Source organism: Mustela nivalis, assembly GCF_964662115.1.
Source record: "Mustela nivalis genome assembly, chromosome: 1".
NCBI lineage: Eukaryota > Metazoa > Chordata > Mammalia > Carnivora > Mustelidae > Mustela > Mustela nivalis.
Genome location: NC_139020.1, coordinates 126,178,926 through 126,192,597, shown reverse-complemented (window position 1 = coordinate 126,192,597; position 13,672 = coordinate 126,178,926). Strand labels below are relative to the sequence as shown.

Sequence of the window (13,672 nt, the reverse complement as noted above, 5' to 3'; positions counted from 1 at the left end):
TATTCTTTCCTGGTATTTTCTATTTCTTCTTACACCCCTTTCAACATTTTAATATGGTTTTATGGTCTCTTTCAGAATGTTCCATTATCTCAAAATCTTGAGGTGCTAATTTTCCTCATTGATATGTCTGCTGCCTGTTGCTTATGGTGGATCATTTCCTTGTGTAAATTTTTGTTGTAAGCTTTTCTTCGAAGGGCATTGTTTTCTCTTAGGGATTCTGGTTGGTTTGGATTATAGAAACATAGTTCCAGAGTGGTTTCACTCTTGTGCCTGCCAGATGGCAAAAAGAATTATCATCAGCCTCAAAACAATTTTTATGCTACTTTATTTGCTTAGAGATTCCCATACCATGTGGATAGTATAAATTCTGTTTTCAATTCTATGTGGCATAGACTTGGGGTTATGATTTCTTAGAGAAATTATTTCACCCAGAGGTCCTGTTAGAGATAAGCCTCTTTGCAGTCTCTAGGGAGGTGGGCAGAGTTTTATTAGTTCCCTTCTCACTAGGGGCCCAGCTTTATGCATCTGTCTGAGGGCCAACTCCCCATGTCATCTTTGCCGTCTGTGTGATAACTAACACCTACTCTCCATTAGGAGTTTCTTTAGGGGGGTGTCTGGGTGGCTCAGTAGGTTAAAGCCTCTGCCTTTGGCTCGGGTCATGGTCCCAGGGCTCTCTGCTCAGTGGGGAGCCTGCTTCCTCCTCTCTCTCTCTCCCTGTCTCTCTGCCTGCTTGTAGTATCTCTCTCTGCCAAATAAATAAATAAAATCTTTTTTAAAAAAGGAGTTTTTTTATGGTTTCTTTACTGGTCTAGTCATACCACACATACTTCTCCCCTCCATCCCTGCTGCAGGGTCAGTTGATACACTCACTGTTTTGATGTTCAACTCATTCTTCATTTCTTGAACCTTGAAAATTTCACTTTCTTGCAAACTTGGCTCCATTTTTAAATATTTGGTGGTGTTCTATTTTATGAAGCATTTATAGTATAAAGTCCCATGTAATGTGAACCTGTCATGTTGATGGGAGGTATCGTTATAATTCACTATAGTTCTTTATGATCCATCTTATCCTAACTAACCAGAGCCTTGAAAGATAGGTACCTTATCTGATATACAGCTGTGCTTCCCAAGCAGAGCTTATACATCAGAAGCATGAAGGTGACTTTAGAATTCAGGCCCCAAATGGATTAAGCAGAATCCAGTTCTGTCACTAGCCTCTTCTCCTTCATAGAATCCAGTTCTTTTCTCTCTTATTTGACACACTTTGTAACTAGGTTTATTTGTGCATTTGCCCACTGTTTATATATCTCTTGAGAGGGCATAGTTTGTTCATTGTTGTGTCCTCGATGGTTGATGGTAGTTGATCAATGATAACATGTTGCATGAATGAATGAACAAAATGAACACATCTCAGGCAGCCTTCCCCACACCATTCCTGGCCTCAGAGTTTTGAAAGCCTTGCTCAATACAACACTTGTAAAGTGCTATCATACAACAGGGGGCATTAATCATGGCTTACCAACTGAGGGGGAGAAAACCCACCCAGGATGTCCCCGCATCACCCCAGGTGTAAAAAGTCCAGGCTCAGGACAAGATCCCAGGCCGCACTTGGCAGTTCTTGTCCCAGTCTCTATCCTCTCCGCCTCTCCCTCAGGCCCACTCTTCCTTCATGGCATGGAGCCCATCAGATACACTCACTTCCTTAAGATGCTTGGCCAGCTTTAGGGCTGGATTCCCAAACTCTGAGCCAGCCCCTTGGAGTGGGCACCAGGAGAGCACAGACAGAAGTAGAGAAATGCCTCTCAAATCTTTCCCGAGAAGAAAATGTTCCATAGTTTTGCCTTTCTTTCAGAATTAAAGTACTGTTGTGGCACCTGGCTGGCTCAGTCAGTTAAGCTGCCTTCTGCTCAGGTCATGATCCCAGGATCCTGGGATCTAGCCCAGGCTCCCTTGTTCAGCCGGGAGTCTGCTTTTCCCTCTCCCTTTGCCCTTCACCTCACTCGTGCTCTCTCTCTCAAATTAAAAAAACAAAAAAAAGTCTTAAAAAAAAAAAGAACTAAAGTATTGTTTTCTGACCTTACCTACAACTCTGAGGAGCCGTAAGACTCAAACACAAAAACAAAGGTAATAATGCAGTGGGAACAGTGGTGGGAACTGAAGGAACGGTCCTTATAGAGGAGCCCACACCCCTGCCGGCCATCCTGGCTTCACCTTTGCTCCATCCTTAGGTACCGGGAGACCAGACACCTCTCATCTTATATGGCATTTCATATCCCACAACAAATGTCTCGCTGTATCCACCAAAGGGGGGTGTGGGTGTCACCACAGGCTTTAGGGCTTTTTTCTAATTATAAGTACAGGACGTTTACCATAGAAAAATGGAAAACACAGACAGTCACAAAAAAGGAAAACAAAACCACTTGTAGGCTTCTCACACAGAGAACCAACTGTTTAGGTATACCCTCTTCAACTCTTCCTGTGACTTAAAAATTTGGATCATCTCGGCCTATGTTTGCCTATCCTGCATCCTCTGCTTCAGATCATAGAATGAACCCTTGGCCCCAAGTTTAAACTATTCTCAAGAAAACTTCTTAAAAATTGTAAATATTCCATAGATGGATGTCCCTTGGTGTATATGACTCTCCAGTTGCTAGATATACAAGTCATTCCCTCATTATAAGCCTCTGAGCACGTGTGACTCACGTCACACGTTGTTCCACTGGGAACAACAAAATGTTGTTCCGCTGACTGGGTTTCCATTTATTCTTTAGGAAGGGCTTCTCAGCCACCTTCTGGGTGGGTCCCTGCTCCAAACACCTGTGTGCTGTGCAGCTGCAGTATCTGTTTAGGTGATGAGCACAGGGGAGGGAAAAGAGAGGAAAGCTGAGGAACAAAGACTTTCAGGACCACTATTGTCAAAGTTGGCTTGGGAAAATAAAATAATACATATAAATAAGTAGCCCTGATTGTGTCTGTTGGTATGAAGGACTGAGGTAGTAAAGCTCTGGCTCAGCTGGCTGGGATTTTATTTATTTATTTATTTATTTATTTATCTGAGAGGGAGCAAGAACACCCATGAGCAGGGGAGTGTGGTGAGGGAGGGGCAGAAGGAGAAACAGGCTCCTTGCTGAGCAGGGAGCCCCACATGGGGCTCCATCCCAGGACCCTGGGATCATGACCTGAGCTGAAGGCAGGCGCTTAACTGACTGAAACAGCCAGGCGCCCCAGCTGGTTGGGATTTGTGGTGGGATGCAGGAAGCAGCCGTAAGGGAAAGAGTCATAAGACAGAGTCCCCAAATACCAGCTTTGTCACTGTAGAATATGGCAATTCCCACAAGTTGCCTAACAGCTTCATCCACTACAAAATGTGATAATATGCATCTTGGAGCATGGGAGGTAGGATTTAGTCAGCATTTCTGAAAGGTCTGCTTATTATTTCACTAATTGGCACATAATAGGTTCCCCCAGATGCATTTGCATTCACAGTTAAATATCCATATGCCCCCATATATTTTCCCATACATATGTGCCCTAATAAAATGTATCCATCTTTGTGATGATAGCTCAGAAGATCATATCATAATTATTACTAATAAAAATGTGTTGCCGAAGGAGTGAATTCTGAATATTTGTAATTTTCAGGCAACCAAAACAGGCTTGTCCTCATTCCTTGTGAGTTTTACATGCCTACATGTTAAATTACATGTTGATTCAGTAGGACTGTGCTTTCCTGGGATACTGAGTATGAAGAAGAAGGAGCCCCAGGCTGCAGTGAGCCTAGGATGGCACCTCCTGACATCAGGGGTGAAATGGAATGGACAACCACAAGGCCCTGTAGGCTCACTTTCCAAGTCAGTAACAAGGTCCTGGGTGGAGATGACCCAAAAGGCAAGGCTGGTTCCATAATAATTTGGCCCTGCCATTTTGTGATGGGAGGGTTGTGTGGGGTGTATTCCTGGAGTACATCCCACAGGTATGTTCCCACTGGCATTAGGCCAGATCCCTCTGTGAGGGTCCCTGCTGGGCACTCTGGTGATAAAGTCAGGACAGAGTCCCCTGTGAGCCTCTCTTCTACTTCCTCCTGAGAGATGTCATCTAGTTGGAGGCCAGAGGATAGACAAGGATTTATCCAGGGCTCTTCCAGGCTTGGCACGGATACTCCATGAAGGTCTGTGGAGTCAGGGGGGAGTGAGAGTGAGAGGTAAGAACAGAGGAAGATGGAGGGAAGGAGGAAGAGTGTGACGAATGGGTTGGGGCAGGCCTCACAACTCATGAAGGCATAACAAATTTGCAGAGTTAAATATGTGGGGGCAGAGGTCCCCAGCATGGGAAGGTCTCTGCTGGTTCCAGAAAACTCAGGGCCCACCACCTCCACAAAGCTGGAGGCTCCTTCATGAATGGTAAACCAAATTCCTCGCAGTGACGAGGACCCGTAAAAAACCCTTGTGGTTAGGGACAAAAAAGATCTGGGGACCACACATAGCCTTTGGTAATGCCCAAATTCAGAGCTGGTTCAGCTTTCAGAAGAAGGTAGCCCAGATCACCTAGCTTTCCATTTCAACCCTGCCAAGCAACTCCTCAGTTAGAGAAACTTAGGGGAGAAGGGAGACTGCTTTTTACTGGAAATATGTAGGAGAGCAACCAGGCAGAGAAGGTTCTGCTCGCTTTCCTCTGGGGACGTGCATGGAAGGGAATGATTTCAGCTCATCATAGGAAAAACTTAAAGCCTGTGGTGTTACTGGTTCCTGGATTTGCCTTGTGAGGGGATGAGTTCCCCATTACTAGGGCTATGCCAACAGAGGTAAGGACATTGCAGGAGGATTCCTGTGCCTTTAAGCAGATGGTCTTTCTTATCATGTTCAATTTTGAAATTCAATAAGCCAAGAATCACTACCTTTCCACAGGTCAGTTTTATCATCACCTGTATGAGATGTTAAAAATGCTATATATCATGACGAGCAAGGAAGATAGGACTGGGCAGGGGGATATCTACATACAAATAAGAAGGAATAACGGGGCTGCTGCTCCATGAGCTCCACCAACAGTGTCCTCGTTCTGTCTTGTCTTCTCTCTGGAAGACAACAATCTCTTCCTGCCATAGATCCTGGAGGTTTATTTCCATCACCGAGCACCATCCCTGACCCTCCATCAGTAGCCCCTCTGCCCACAGTCAAGGTGGAAGTCCATTCTTGTATAATGTCACAGCAAGGGAGGCAGTAGGGGGACCAACTTGTCCCAACCTGTCCAGAACTCTTCCAGTTTTAAAACTGAAAGTCCTGTGTCCCAGAAACTGCCTCAGTCCTGGGCAAAACGAGGCTGGTGGTCATGATGAGAGGAAGGGAATTTACGACTCTTGCTTCTTGGAAGCTTGGGAGCCGCTTAGGCAGCCAAGCGCAAACAGTAATAGCTGGTACGGAGCCTCACGTGGGGGACGCTCAGGAGAGGCTCCTGAGGGAGTGAGTCCCAAGCGCCCGCGCCAATGCTCAGCTCCTGCCACTTCCCTCAAATGCACTGAGAATCAAAGACAAAGCAGGAAGATTTCAAAGGGGCACCTGGGTGGCTCAGTGGGTTAAGCAGTGGCCTTTGGCTCAGGTCCTGGGATCGAATCCCACATCGGGCTCCCTGCTCATTGGGCAACCTGCTCCTCCCTCTCCCTCTGCCTCTTCCCCTTGCTCGTGTTCTCTCTTTCTCTCTTGCATGTGCGCTCTCTCAAATAAATAAATAAAATCTTCCCCAAAAAATCCCATCCTACAAACTTATTGGCAGCCCATTATGCAGGGCAAGGGTGACTCAGGAAGCCTACTGTCCTCTCCCTGCCCTTCTCTTCTATCACTATCCTTTTCCTCCAAGCCCACAGAGACCGCAGTACATTCTCTAGCTGGCTCATCTCCTGGGTGTCCCACAGGGATCAGCCTAGGAAACGGCTGACATCCACACCCCATAGCTGTGCCACTTAAACTATCTAGGTACGGTTCCCTCTTCACTTAACAAGCTGGCTGAGTGAACTAACTGGATAAACTAGTTCTGACTTGAGGTCTCCCTGTGTCGTGTTTCCCAAACTTGGTATGTTCTACCTGGGAGACACAGTTTGGGAGACACGAGCTAGACATAGCATAGCTTCCTAGAGCATCATCGCAGGATTTTGGCGGAAATACAACATATTAGAAAAACTATAGCTATACTATGGAAGAAAACATAAAATTCACTTGATTTTAAGATAAAACATAAAATATTCCAGAAACGGAATACTCTTGGTTCATCCACTCCTCCTCTTGTCTACCCCGTGTGGAAACCTGTTCACACTCTCCTAGAATTCAGGGCATCTTGGTGGGACAGCTGGACAAACCCTGGCTTACTGCCGCCCTCCCTAATGACATCTGCATTTCAACTGAGGCTTTCTGTGCTCTAGGCCAGCATCTCCCAGGGGTGCTAGATGAAACATTCTTCGGAACATAAATAGGTATTACTGATGTTTGATAAAACAAAATGAAACTTGTTACCACAACTCCCAGATTTCTACAGGACTTAGGTGCACATTAAATTTCTACCAAAGGGTAAGTGTGCCTACTTTCTGGGGGGCAAGGGGGCAGCCCTGTGGGGAGCCAGCACCAACGATGACCAAACTCACTGTCCCCGATTCATTTAGGGTGAGTGTCCCAGGCTGGTTCTCCTTGCCTCCAGCCATGCCGACGCCTCCAGCATTTCCCCTGAGCCTCCTGAGCATCTCGTTCAACAGGGCAAAGAGGCTGGGAGGACTGGCTCTGGGAGAGGGCTACTCCCTGGAGTATCTACCCATCCTTCAACTCCACGGTGCAGCCTGACACTCCCTACCTTGGTTTTGTTCCCCACCCTGATCCAATGTAATCCATCCCAAATAGGAGGACACACCCAGGGAATCAAGGTCCTCCAAATTGAGAGAGCTGGGCATTGATCAAAGACGACCTGCCAGTCTGCACCTTCCACTTCTGCCAGGTTTCACAGCAGGTCTCCCAGCAAAGCTCAGACCCATTGGGCCCTGCTCCCAGTCTCATCTCCATCAGCAACTTAAAAGCATGAGATGAGAATCTGAGAACTTGCAAGGAGCTCAGAGAGCACTGAACTCAGGTCCAAACGTTCACAGATGAGAAAATCCAGAACCGAGAGGCATTCTGTAGACACAGGAAGGAGAGGGCTGGGCAGTGAGCTGACCTTGAGAGGGATTTCCTGCTTGCTATTCACTGGACAGGTGGCCTTGAATGAGCCTCCATTTCCTCAAGTGTGAAATAGAGATGCTGAAATTGCCCTTGTAGGGCTGTTGTTGAGAATGAAAAAGGTTTAGGATCGAAGATTAACAAATCAAGCTCAAAGGAAAAGACAACTATTCAGCTAAGCCCACAAGAAAAGCTGGAGCACAGAAATATATAAGACCCCATCCAGTTACTAAAAGTAAGGTTCAAAGTTGCCTTTATATCTTCTTAAAAGGCAACGTCGAAGGGAAGCTGAATGGGTTGTGTACCTAATGTGGTAACGATAAGATAAACACATACCACCGCAGACTAAAGTCAACCTTCTACCTGACAGCAAGAATTGCTGAGTAGTTACAGTAATCAAGACAGTGTGGTCCTGGCAGAGAGATATACATATACATCAGTGAAGCAGAACAGAAAACCCAGCATAAATCCACACAAGCATGGCCAACAGGCTTTTGACAAAGGAGCCAAGGCAATTCAGTAGAGAAAGGACAGTCTTCTCCGCAAACGGTGAGGATAACTACAGATACCAAAAAAAAAAAAAAAAAAGGGTGAACCTCACACCTATACAAAAATGAACTTAAAATGGATCATAGATTTAAATACAAGATTATAAAACTTTTAGGAGAAGACATAGGAGAAAACTATCAGGAACTAGGTTTGGTGAAGAGTTCTTAGACATACACCAAAAGCAGGACCCAGATAATTAAAAATCGATAAAAGGATTTCATCAGAATTCAAACACTTTTTTTTTTTTTCTGTGAAAGACCCTGTTAAGAGAATAAAAACATAAGCTAAAGACTGGGAGAAAATATTTGCAGACCACATTCCCAACAAAGGACTTGTATCTAATATATATAAGGAACTCTCAAAGCAATAGTAAAAATTCTGATTAGACAAAGGACAAACTCTACAAACAGACATTTCAATGAAGAGCACATACGCATGGCAAATAAGCACATGAAAAGATGTTCAACATCACTAACTATTAGGGAAATGCAAATGAAGACCAGGCCAAGACGTTCTACAAACCCATTTGAATTAGCTAAAGTAAAAAGTAGTGACAACACCAAATGCTGCCAGAGTCATACAGAAACTGGATCTCTCCTAAACTGCCATGCAAATGTAAAACTGTATGGCCACTTCGGAAAAAGTTTGGCAGTTTCTTTAAAAACAAAACAAACAAACAAACAAACAAAAAACATGCAACTACCATCCAACCCAGCAAATGCACTCTTGGGCATTTATTCCAGAGAAATGAAAGTTTTTATCTATCCAAAAACCTATACATGATTATCTGTAGGAGCTTTACTTGTAATAATAGCCCCAAACTGGAAACAACCGAAATGTCCCTCAATAGGTGAATGGTTAGACAAATCACAGGACATCCATACCATGCAGTATGACTCAGCAATAAAAAAGAACAAGCTATTGATATAAGCAGCATCCTGGATGGATCTCAAGGGTATTATGTTGAACGAGAATAACCAGTCTCAAATGGTTACATATTGCCTGGTTCATTTATGTAACATTCTCAGAATGACAAATGGTCCTGATGGAGAACAGATTTGGGGTTGTGATGGTAGTCAGGCAGAAGGGTGTAGGCAAGATGACAGGGGATCAGCACAACAGAGATCTTGGTGGTGACAGAACTAGTTCTGTGTCTTGAGGCAGTAAGGTGATGGTTCCACAAATCTCTACGTGTGACAAAATGGCATGGAACTACACACACACGTTCTATCAATGTCCACTCCCTACTTTTGGTACTACCGTGCAGAATTAAGACAGAGCCACTGGGAGAAACTGGGTGAAGGGTACACAGCACCTCTCTGTACTATTTTTCCTAGGAATAGATGATTGTTTCAAAATAAAAAGGTTTAAAAAAAAAAAAACTCAAAATAAATCAGGCTTTGTCTGTACTAAGGACTCAACTTTTTCCCATGGTCCCTCAAAAGGAGCCCCCAAGGACCCGGGTGACAACCCATCTGTGCTGGTCCTGTGGGTACAGACAAGTGTAAATTCACATAGCTATTTCTTTATGTCTTTGTGAACAGATACTGAGAGTGCAATGCCCAAGTACACGGTCATGAACTTATGATATAAAATGGGGGCCACTGCCCGGGAGTGTCCCAAGCTTCCTCTTAGCTTCACCATGCCCAGCTCTCCGGCTTTGGCCAGTGCCTCCACAGGCAGAAAGTGGGGTGAAGCAAGGGCTGGAGGAGGCTAAACCCACTGACAGGATAAAACCAAGCAGGGGTGGGAAGAGGGAGAACAATGAGGGATGATGTCTGCATTTGGGACCACCTATGTTCCTCTGCATTCCACAAACAGAACAAAAGAAAGTGAGGGAAAGCCATGCTTCCAACCCAACATCCCAACATCATATCTTCGTCTCCTAGAATGGGGAAAAAAGTCACAGACAAAAGAGAATGATCAGAAAGAGATAAGATAAGTGATCCATATTGTGAGGCATAAATCACTCTTCCCTTTGTTCTGTGGCAGTATAGGTCCCAATTCATTACCAGGAGTAAGGCCCTGAGTATCATCCCAGGAGAAAAGGGTCGGAGTGACCTGTGACCTCCCCCAACCAGTTCCCATTGTTCTCCTCTCATAAAACCAGGGCAAGCTAGGTCCTCCCAGAGGATAAATAAATGGTGTCCTCAACATCAGAGATATACCCACCAGCCCCAGGGCAGGAGGAGTGGGCACCTCTTAATCCAGGGAGTCAGTTAAGGAATTCTTTGGCCCAGGGATTCTCTTGAGAGTGTTTTCCCCAGGCATAAACAGTCAGGTTGGTGGCATATAACACTTTCCTCTGGAAACCAAGTGGTTAAGCCCAAGAAGTTAAGACTAAGCTGTCTCCCCACATTTGGGGGTCAGAGGCCTTAGGAAGTTACAGACACAGGCCAGGATAAAGTACCTCTCCCTCATTTGGGGGCCTCCCTCCCAGGTCACTGGGCCACTCAGGCCATGCTGTGAGATCTGTCTATCCCTTTCGTCCCACTGTGCATCCCCACCCTCCATCCCCACTGGATTCTCCCTCCCTGACTGGATATACACTATTTCCCTACGCCGGGGCCTGAGGTGTGGGAGTTCCTGAAATTTGGGCAGCAATTACCAATGGTCTACTCCTTTTGTAAGATAACCTCCGTTGGGCCCCTCAAAGTTCATTTTAAGAAGAAACAGATCTCTTTGAGGCTGCCAGGACCCGGTAGCCACAAAAGCTCTCTCTTTCCTCCTCACCCCTACCCCCATCATCGCTGAATAAACCTGTTTTTAATTTAGAGTTCTGGAGGTTGAACTGCTCTCTCTGACAATGACTAGGGAGGAGGTATACTTCTTAAGAATCCTGTAGCCAGAGGCAATATGGACTGTCTCCAGAATAAATACAATTGTATTTACTCCTACAGGAGAGAGTACAAAAACTTCATCCCCTAAGTGAGAGCCACCAGGCCCTTTAGGGGAGAGTTGTGAAGAGTGAAAAGATATGACGAGCCCATTACTGACAGGAGACATCCATCCTGTAGCCATGAACCGCGACCCCTGCTCAAGCTGGGATTCGTGTGTGTCAGCGGGGCCTGAAGAAAGCACTGACCCCTTAGAACAAGCATACCTCCAGGATCCCCATGTGCTCAACCAAAACTGAGCAGCGCTGCGTGGTGCTGAGGGCATGGCGGTTAGTCTCTGACCCTGGGGTCTCACATATCTAGTTCCTCCACACTCCACCCCTTTCTGGCTGTGTGTCCACACCTCACTAAGCCTTGGTTTCCTCATCATTAATGGGGACAGTAATAGTATCCACTAGATAAAGTTGTAATGGGGATTAATCATGGGTGGACTACATCCAAAGTTCTTGGTCCTTCCAGATAGCTCCATTAGGGTTAGCTACAATTACATCTATTTTGGACATTAACTGTGGTTTCTCTTAACTATTAACTATGCTCCATGTGAGGTATAATTGGTGGAACAACAGATCCTAAATGGTGTTTAAACGTGCATCCTGTTTGTTGAGGCAAGAACTGGCATCTTACTGATGTCAATCCTGGAGAGTCCTGCATGATTTACAGGACCCATTTCCTATGCCTCATCTCACATAATCCTTAAGGAGCCCCCATGAGGTGGGGATCATTCTCAGCACCTGTTTTTTTTTGTTGTTGTTTTTTTGTTTTTTGTTTTGTGTGTGTGTGTGTGTGTGTGTGTGTGGTTGTTGTTTTACCATAAGGATTTTGCTGCCCAGGAAAGGTGAGAAATGTCCCCCATGTGTTAGTAAGAGGTTGGATCTACATCTTGGACCTACGTCTCCTGGCCTCATCCCCTTCCCCCTAAACCATATGGTCTGTAGGGTTTTGCAGGAATGTCACAAAGCCAATCATTAGTCTGCCCCAGCACTGAGGAACCCAGGAAATGATGGGTCCTTAGGTTGGGTGTCCCCTGTTAGCCCCCATGTCACACATGTTCACAAGACACACACAGTCCATCCACCAGTGAGAGAGCGTGGAGGGCAGTCACCCAACCTCTCATTGGGAGGAGGGAATCTCCCAGGAAATTGCAATTCCCCAGACAATAATTACTGTCCTCTGGAAGAAAAGGCTTACTTGAGTTTAACTAATGGAATCCCAGGCCCCAGATTTGCCTTGAGATATCCAAACTGTACCTGATTTCAGGTTGACTAATAGAAGCTAACTGAAGTCTCTCTAAACTTTGGTTTCAGAGTTACTATGGATCAATGGAGATAAAAATTAAGAGGATCTGATTTTTGGAATTAAGAAAAACTCTTAACTGGTATGAACCTTTCAGAGGCCCATTGGCCTGGGTCCAGGCCTCAGGCACGTGTGGTTAAATCATCAACACATGAAAAATTATCTCATTTTTACAGATCTTCAAAGGCACTGCTGCCATAAACTTATTTTGGGGACTCAGGGCAGGTCTAAATGGATCAGTCTCATTGAGGGTGACCTTCCCTGTCAGAAAACTGTTCTGGGGCAAGCTACCCCTCTTCCCCTTGCTGGTGAAATAGGGAGAGGTGCCCCCACCCTGATTCTCTCCTGGGCCTCTTTCTTTTCAGACCACCCAGATGTTGCTCCCACCCTTTCCTCCCAATCCCTAATTTATAAACACCAAATTTTCTACAGTTCTCTGCTGAAACTTCTCCAAGTCTCTTTTGAATGGTGGGACCAAAACTGCACACAGTGTTCTCATCCAGGTCTGGCCAAAGGTGAGGCAATCTGAGGGTTATCTGAAACGAATTTAAAATTTCTGTGTCTTATTGACACCCAACCATGGAAGCAACTCAGCCTTTATTTATTGTGGTGTAGAGACAGGACAGAAGCAGGAGTGGGGATCCCAGTTCCACTGCTAACAATATGAGTAAGTATATAGTTGGGATTCACTGTAACCTCCAGATCCCTTTCTGTTGAACACTCAAATAATCAGTCCACAGGGACACCTCTTCCCATTCCGCCTTTAATTGCACCACTGGAGGCTACCTAGCCCCATCTGACTGTATGATTGCTGGAAAGAACCTCTCAGGACCATTCCTCTTCCCCACCACCCGCGGGGCGGGGGTAGGGGGTGGGGGAAGTCTTCATGTGGGCTCTGCAGTCCTCACCACAGCCCCTCTACCCTCCCAGGAGGTGCATTTCGCGGTTGTTTCTGCCCAGGCACAATCAGCCAAAGAGCCTGAGTGTGGATTCAATTATTCCAGGTCCCCCTGGAGCGCGGGAGGAAGTGCAAGCATTCCCCAACCCCCTGCGGGAGAAAGAGTCCTCGCCAGTCGGCCACCTACACCCCATCTTCACCCATTCCCAATATCTTGCCAAGAGAGAAGCACCTGCTCCCTGTTACTGAACGTACTGCGAGGGCCTGCTGCCTCCCTGGGGCCATTTCCAGACCAGTAAGCATTGCCAAGCCCCCGGGGGGGAATTCTGAACTTTGCTGGCAGCGGCGCAGAGAGGTAGCCGAGCCGGGGACACTGCTGCTTTTAGGGAAGAACAGCCCTTCCGCCACCCACCCCAAGATGAGTTAGGCTCTGAGCTCCAGCTCCCAGGAACCACACAGCCTGTCATTTTCCGGGCACCTCCAAGCCACCCCTTTCCGAAGTTCATTGCCCGCCGGAGACCGAAAAAGTACCCCGCGAGTTCTGTTTCAGTCGAAGAGCAGGACAGTTGCCAACTGAGAAGAGTCCAACCAACAGGCAGGTACGGTTATTGTCCCGCTTCTTGCCCCGATGAGGGTATGGGAGCGCGCGCACACACACGGAGACAAGCACACACGCACACACCCGCCTAGCGCAAGCTCTTCCGTGCGGGCGCCCCTCACCCGCCGCGGGCCCCGGGGATGCGTCCCTGGCCGCGTCACGGAGTGCTGAGGGGAAGCCCCGGCGCCTCGGCGTCCCCCTCGGGCTCCGCAGCACGGACGCCGGCGCCCGCCGGAGGTGACCCCGC

The 13,672-nt window shown here is 46.6% G+C and overlaps 1 protein-coding gene and 1 long non-coding RNA gene across 3 annotated transcripts in view; one reads left to right on the top strand and one right to left on the bottom strand.

Moving 5' to 3' along the window:
* SLCO2A1 (solute carrier organic anion transporter family member 2A1) overlaps window positions 1-13,672 on the bottom strand; it is an 80,847-nt gene that overhangs the window by 66,283 nt on the left and 892 nt on the right. The window lies entirely within an intron of this gene.
* The window catches only part of LOC309858592, a 31,925-nt gene continuing 31,201 nt past the window's right edge, over window positions 12,949-13,672 (top strand). The window contains exon 1 of the long non-coding RNA XR_014308263.1: window positions 12,949-13,426. This is a non-coding gene — a long non-coding RNA (uncharacterized lncRNA). The remainder of the gene's footprint in view (window positions 13,427-13,672) is intronic.